The sequence below is a fragment of the Henckelia pumila genome, chromosome 2 (assembly GCF_033568475.1).
Source record: "Henckelia pumila isolate YLH828 chromosome 2, ASM3356847v2, whole genome shotgun sequence".
Lineage (NCBI taxonomy): Eukaryota > Viridiplantae > Streptophyta > Magnoliopsida > Lamiales > Gesneriaceae > Henckelia > Henckelia pumila.
The window spans coordinates 44,931,085-44,938,584 of record NC_133121.1 but is presented as its reverse complement, the minus strand read 5'-3'; the positions used below and the strand labels follow the sequence as shown (position 1 = coordinate 44,938,584).

Below are 7,500 nucleotides of genomic sequence, written 5' to 3'. Positions count from 1 at the left end.
CGGGTCCGACCCTCCGGGTTCGCCGGGTTGACCCAGCGGATTTACCTTTTTAAAATAATATTTTAATTTTATTTTAAATATTTTAAATAATATATATTTGATATTCATACATGGGTGAGATTTGAACTCAAAACCAAATGATTTTGGGTCTTCATTCTTGCCACTAGGCCAAGTGTTAATTTGTTAATATTTTGTGATTGAATATAATTAAATGTAATAATATTTTTTATATAAGATGTTTAAAATGTAATATATTTTTTATTGAAATAAATAGAGATTTTAATTGAGATAAATACAGTTTTTAATATAAGATGTTGAAATATAATATATATTTTTATTGAATAAATATAATAAATTTTTTGTTGATATATATAATTTTTAATATAAGTTGTGAAAAATTGAAATGCAATATATTTTTTATTTAATAAATATATATATTTTTTATTGAACTATATAGAATTTTTAATATACAATGTTGAAAGTTGAAATGCTATATATTTTTATTGAATAAACGTAATATTATAAGATGTTAAAAATTGAAATATAATATATTTTTATTTAATATATGTATTAGCTTTTTATTGAGATAATAAAATATTTGATAGAGTTTTTAAAGTTCAATTTTACAAGTTTTTTATTTTTATATTTTTTAAAAAAAACAAGGGTCGAACCGGACCCGGAACCGCCGGTTAATCGGACCCGGACCGGCGGTTCCGGGACCGGACCGGAACCGGCCACAGGCGGGCCGGTTAAGGGTCGGCCTATTGCCGACCCGGACCCGCAGACCCAAACCCGGCCCGTGGCCAGGTCTACTCACGAGATGCAGTCTAATATAAAAACATGCATGTGCTAAATAAGTAAAACATGGTAAACACATAGCACATACACATGCAACACATAAATCATATATCATGCCGGCTATCTCGGTCAGTACTTACGTACCTTACTATAGGTAGTCCTAGCAGTCCCACTATAGGTTCCAAGTCTACTATCAGCTCTACAATGCAAATTACTTATGTATCATTAATTAAGCTCTAAAAGTCTTAACTAAGCTATCACTACAAGAAAAAAGCTCATACACAACACTTAAAAGACAACGCTTTTTGTAAAAAGCATTGTATTTTTTTATAGACAATTCTTTCAGTGAAAAACGTTGTCTATATATATTTTTAATTTATAAAAGACAACGCTTTTGCAAAAAAGTGTTGTATATAAGCGTTGTTGAGCGTTTTTTTTACTATCTAAACGCTTTTTAAAAAGTGTCATCGATGATTTTTTTTTAAAATTCTGGCCCCAAAATAAAATACATGCATACAATATATTTCCCTCTCCTCGAATTCTCTCTCTCTCGGCCGATCTATCTTATTTCTCCCTTCACCATTTCTAAATTTCAAACCCCGATCTATGCCGCCTCGTTGCTGGAAAAGCTGATTTGAGCATAGATTTAGAATCCTCTCGTCGAGGGATTTCTTCCAATACCTATTTCCCTAATTTTTAATCACGCTCCGTCGAACCCTTTTTCCAGACGTCATCGTTTTGCCGTCCCTTTGCCGTCGCCGACCATCGCCTAGGCTCCTTCCCGCTTCTAACAAGTCACAAATTAAATTCTGCCTGTCGTCGATGGCCGAGTCGTGCCGACTGCCATAGCTTTCCTCACAAAAGGTATTCTTGCATCTGTTTCCTCACAGAAGATTTGTGAAAAATTTTCAATTTTAGTTTAGCTCTTACATCTTAGGGAATCCGCTCGATATCTTCTAAGATTTCATTATCTTGGTTATAATTTCTAATTCTGAAGATACGTTGTTTGTTATAAAGCTTTCTTGAGGATTGGACTTCACAATTTAAATTCTTGCTGATGTTTTTTTCTGGGATTTTAGTTTATAGATAGCTTTTGTCCACAATCACCATGTTCTTGCATCAAGCAAAATTTGCTAATATATTGCTAAATATTTTATCTTTAGACTCATAGTGTTATTTTTTTTAGGCTTTTGTTTTCCTCTTGCTGTGTTTTGTGCAGTGAATTTCAAGTTTGGCTCAAATATGTACCAAGGATTATCTTTCGGACAGACAATGAGCCATTGAAGGTTATTGTTCCCCATATTTTTAACGTTTTGCTATTAATTTATGTAGCTTAATTTATAGTTATTTGTGTTCTTGCCAAAATTAATTGTTGAATGTTAGTTTTTGATATTAAGTTGATTTATCTCGATGTGAGAGATGGCTATGAAAGGGTTTACTGAAAAAATTGTGAATTTGAGGAAAGAGTGAAAATCTGTATGAATAGCAGGGTGCCCCATTATACTCTCCCAAGTGTGAATGTCAAATCATGGGTGAATTTGATTTTACTGATTATAATATATACTAATTTCATTGTCGGGTTTTTGAGTAATTGATTATGTAGTGCTAAACAGTGAATTGAACACTGAGAATGAATATGGACCACAAGCAAGATCACTTGATGCACCAGGTCCTCAAATTTAATTCCAATCCTGCGACTCTAGTAGATTTCACGCTCACTAGCCTTGAGGATAGATCTATGAAGTCGTTGTTCTGCGCCATTTGTCTTGGAAAAATATCCACTTTCCTTTAATTTTCCGGCAGGCAATCGAGCAGAAATGGAAGCAGTGGTGGCGGCAGGGCCCCCAACTACTGTATGCTTCATGGGCTCGAAGTGCCGCCTTTACTCGGTACTTTATTATTGTGTGCAGTTGTTATGATTCAAGGGTAACTTTCTAAATTATTTGTTTTTGTAGTTGTTGAAAGATAAACCTTGGTTGCTGGTTTTGGGAAAATGGGTCTTTTTAGTTTTGATGGATGGAAATGATTCTTTTATTAATTTATGAATTCTAGTGTTTGCTGTTTCGAAGATGGAACAATATGAAGCTTGGAGAAAGGAGGTTTAGTTCATTTAATAGGCAGAGGTATTTTTCCTGTATCTTTTTTCACTAGTTTCTGATGAACCTGTAGCTTCTCTTGGGTTTGTGTCATTTCATTCATTCTCTGTTTGACTTGTATTCAATGGCTTAAAGCTCAAAGTTCGATCTACTAAACATTCAATTGAAGTTTATTTGATGCTACATGTATGACACAAAAGCTAAAGGGTATTGACAAATATATGGTGGGGATGGTAACGAAATTTTCTTAGGCATGACATAAAAGCTTAAGGCATGGAATGTGATAATGTAAGTTTATGCTTCTTAATTGTCATACTCCCGTTTAAAGAAAGAAACAGCTTCGAAAATCTATAGATTTTAATGAAAACTGGAATACACTATTTTTGTTTAATTCCTTGTTGAAATAAATTTTAAAATGGGTTTGGATATGTGGTACATTCGAATCATTTCAATAATTGAACGATGTAGTTAGAAAACAATTTAATTTTTTTATATAGGCTGAAGTAGATACACATTTATGTCTAATTTGTGCTCTTATAAAATCTGTAATTTCTTGTTCTTAAGCACTTAAAAAAAACTTAATATTTTAGCATAAAAGAATTTTTTGAAAAGCTTTTTTTCAATCTAATCACACGTTGAACTTCAAATATTTGATTCTTTGATTTGATAAGTTCTGCACTCTCTCATTGTATACAAGTTTTTATGTACTAAGTTTGATTAAATTTCTGGAAATTCTTCATTTGAAGTGATTGTTGGATCGTGTTATGCTTTAGGATATAAATGAAAGTCTTCTAACTATTACACTAAACAATATGCACAGACAAGTTGTATGCATGCAAAGGCGCAAGTAGCAAACATACAAGACAAAGGTTATTAAAGTTAATTGAACGTATTTATTTTATTATTAATTTGGTAACTTTATCTTATGTATTTTAAGTTTATTTTAATGTGCTCGAGATTTATGAAAATTTATGTGTTTTATTGCTGGCATGGATTTGTTTCTCGGAAATGTTCACGGAAAAATTGTGTTTAATAATGTCGATTTTGTTTAATCACGCTAGTGAACTTTTTCATTTGTTTTCGAGTGTCTGAATTGAAGCTTGGTTAATCTTCGTTCTTAATTTTTAGCCTTGTATAAAATTTCTAGTGGCCTAAATTGGTTTGAATCATGTTAACCTTGATGGTATAGAATATTTATCTTGATGATGAAGATTACCATTATCATTTGAAAAAATATGACCTACAATTTAAATGGTTCTTGAAATCCTGCCGAAAGGGCATACCCAAAAGGGGTCAATGGAAAAAAAAAAACCAGATGTTTTTGAAAAAAAAAACATAATAATAATAATAATCAAGTTTTGCCCCCTCATCGGGTCCATACCTGGATACAAAACGTTTGTATATTTCAAATTATGATTTATATGAACAGTGCATTTGCAACTGCTCAATTGCCACAAAAAATAATAAAATTAAAAGCACCTGCAAATGATATTGGATATAGCTTGCACCTTCTGTCAAAATTCTATATCTAATAATTGACCTTTTATAATGTAGATTCAAATTCATAGATTTTTTCTTAAAATATAAAGTACCCTATTTGCATCCATTTTTCCTTGAATTCATTTTCTGGTTGTACTTTGCAGGGGACTTTATCATGTTGTACTAGGTCTGGAGATCAGCTTCATATTTTGTGCATGTTATTATATATCATTGTTCAAGAGCCAAAATAAACAATCCCAAGTACTGAATTTTAACTTTTTTTGTTTGTACAGGGATTCTATTTTCTGTCATGATAACCGCATTCCTTACTGATGTTTTCTGATCTTTGCGATACAAGTACCTGGAATCAAACCCAAAATAAAAAAAGGAAAGCTAGGTGAAAGATTCATACATTGAGACATATATATGATCTATATTTATCAAAATTTATTAATGTCTATTTTGTCTAATGTTCCCCTGCTCGTTTCTTATTACCCATGTTGGTGTCTACTCAATTTGAACACAGAATAGGTTGGCAGAACTACTATTCATTGCAATATTTGACTTCTCGAACCAACTTTAACGGTTTTGTGCATGTTATGGAGATACATACATGCAGTAAATTTGAGGGAGATGATATTTGTGTATGATATATGTTTCTTTCGACATGATTCTTGGTGCATATTTGATTGGTAATATTACGGCCTTGATCGTCAAATGATCTTTTTCTGTTTCATTTTTGTGCCAATGAAGTGTTTATTGTGTGGTTTTTGTATATTGAATTTTTGTGAAAAATGATTGCTGGTCATGATATGCTTATAGGGTTTCTTAAGGCTCATTTGCTTGGAACATATTTGAAATATCATCATTAGAACATGCCTATAGGTTGAAGTTTCTCTTTTCTTGTGATTTATGTTTTATGCCAGCTCACTTTCATTTTTTTGTCATGCAATTATTTATTCCCTCAAGTCTTAAATATGCATGTGGTGCTTCTTGCTTAGAAATTAAAATTCTTTTTTGCTCCGAAAGAGGAGGAATCCGAATTATAAACATGATCACCAGAAAGCTCGTGGGCTAATTGCATGGAAACGTGGAGGTATCATCGGTGTTGCTGCACTAACTGGAGGAACCTTGATGGCTATTACTGGAGGTATACAAACTTTATCACTCATTAAATAATTGAGTAACAAAGTCATTATTGTTAAATCTAGTATCTGAAAAGAAGCTATTTCCGCATTCATTAATTAAATGGATCACAACTTGATAATTCAAATCGCTTAGTGATAACTTTGTAATTCGTAGTTCATTTGATAATTCCAATCGCTTAGTGATAGTTTCGTCATTCGTAGTTCATGTTCTTTTACTGATAAATGTGTTTTCTTTTACTTTTCATTGTAATCTATTTATATTTGTTTTATGTTTGTTTTTATTTTTAATAATTTACAGTATGGAGATACAAATTAAAGAAAAAGAGATTGTTGCGGCTTTTATGAAAGTTTGGGATGCTAACATGTGCTGAAGGAAGGAATCAAAGTTTTTCGAGATTAATTCATAGTTTTTCCTAGTGTTCATTAATTTAGAATTCAATTATTTTTTTATTTGAATGATTTATAATATTGGAAGACTCTATATTAAATTTTATTCTACAAATTTTTGAATTTTGAGTGATTTATAAAATTGAAAATTTGTGAATTAAATATTATTTTTTTTTTATTTGAACAAAGACAACGCTTTTAAAGCGTTGTCTTTACCAAAAAATGACAACGCTTTTTGGAAGCGTTCTCTTTTCCAGATACAACGACACTTAAAAGCGTTGTCTTTTCCAGAAACGACAACGCATTTTCCGCGTTGTCTTTGAGCGTGGTCTTTTACAACACTGGCTATGACAACGCTTTTTCGGGGAAATTAACAACGCGGAAAAAGCATTGTATTTAGCCATTTTTCTTGTAGTGTATTGCATACTCCTAAATAATTTAAGGAGACCATAGCTATATCTACGTCCGTTGTCAGCTCGCTGATGGCGACTACCTCAAAACTTAGGCACAGCTCTACTACGATGCCACGATCGCTCCGCTACTTTTGAATTCCCAATAGGACGCCTAAAAGTCCATATATCTGAATAGAAAGGCCAAGAAACGAGAGAGAGAAGAGAGGAATGTGCGAGTTGGAATGAGCCTCGGATCCTATATTTATAGACAGGGATAGACAGTCCGATCACTCCATCAAAGCGTTCAATCCCCGTAGGACCGTTCAATCATCCATCGAAGCATCTGATCTCCGCCACGTGTCCATCCAATCGCATGCAACCACACACTTGTCCCGAAGTACGATCGAAGCGTCCGATACTGACCATTGGATCGTCCGATGTCACCTCGCATGCGTAAGCAGTGATGTCACTATGCTCACATCACGGATGACGTCAGCCCTAGCAGAACGAAGCGTCCGATCTTGCAAATGGACCGTCCGATCTTGCTTTGGCTCTAAACCCTACCAGCCTATTTACGAGAATTTTGGATCAATTTTTGGACTCCGTTAATCCATCTGGAATTTCCTTAATCATGTTTTACTTAATCTAAACATGATCACTTGATTCATTACCATTAATCAATAATTTCGGATACGGGTTACTACATTCTCCCTCCTTAAAAGATTTCATCCCTAAATCTAGGGAATACCTAAGAACGTATCTCAACCCCTGATTGTAACATTCACGGGAAATTCTGATTCGGAACATCTGGTCGGAATCCTTTCGACAATCTAGACTCTCGTCACGAGAACTCAAGTCTGTTGGAACTGGCCGAACTGTTTCAGTGTCTTCAACCTGATACACCTTCCCACCTCAACTAGAATCGCTAAAGATTCTTCTAACGAGTTGACATTCATAACTTTTGGGCACTGATATTGTACCAATTTGCCACGAGCCAATAGAACACAAAATCTTTCTTGCTCAAGATCACCAATTCTAGTACTAATCACAGTTCACGTTTCTCAGTATAACTCAACACTATTCCAAGTTGAAAACTATCCTCACTTGCCAATCATGATACTAAGTCATCTCTTAACCATTGGCCTGCGAAGCCACGCATACGCCGCAATGGTAATCATCGCATCTCTGATGAACTACATC

The 7,500-nt window shown here is 33.6% G+C and overlaps 1 long non-coding RNA gene across 7 annotated transcripts; it reads left to right on the top strand.

The window, feature by feature from the left end:
* The first annotated feature begins 1,308 nt into the window (after positions 1 to 1,308).
* Positions 1,309 to 6,038, top strand: LOC140881398 (uncharacterized). 7 transcript variants are annotated; one of them, XR_012149938.1, is made up of 6 exons: positions 1,309 to 1,662; positions 2,018 to 2,084; positions 2,602 to 2,687; positions 2,851 to 2,921; positions 3,715 to 5,523; positions 5,820 to 6,037. It is a non-coding gene; the product is annotated as an uncharacterized lncRNA (long non-coding RNA). The 7 variants fall into 7 exon arrangements; XR_012149937.1 differs by having other exon boundaries at positions 2,602 to 2,921; positions 5,820 to 6,038; XR_012149939.1 differs by having other exon boundaries at positions 2,602 to 3,763; positions 4,667 to 5,523; positions 5,820 to 6,038.
* The last annotated feature ends 1,462 nt before the right edge of the window (positions 6,039 to 7,500 follow it).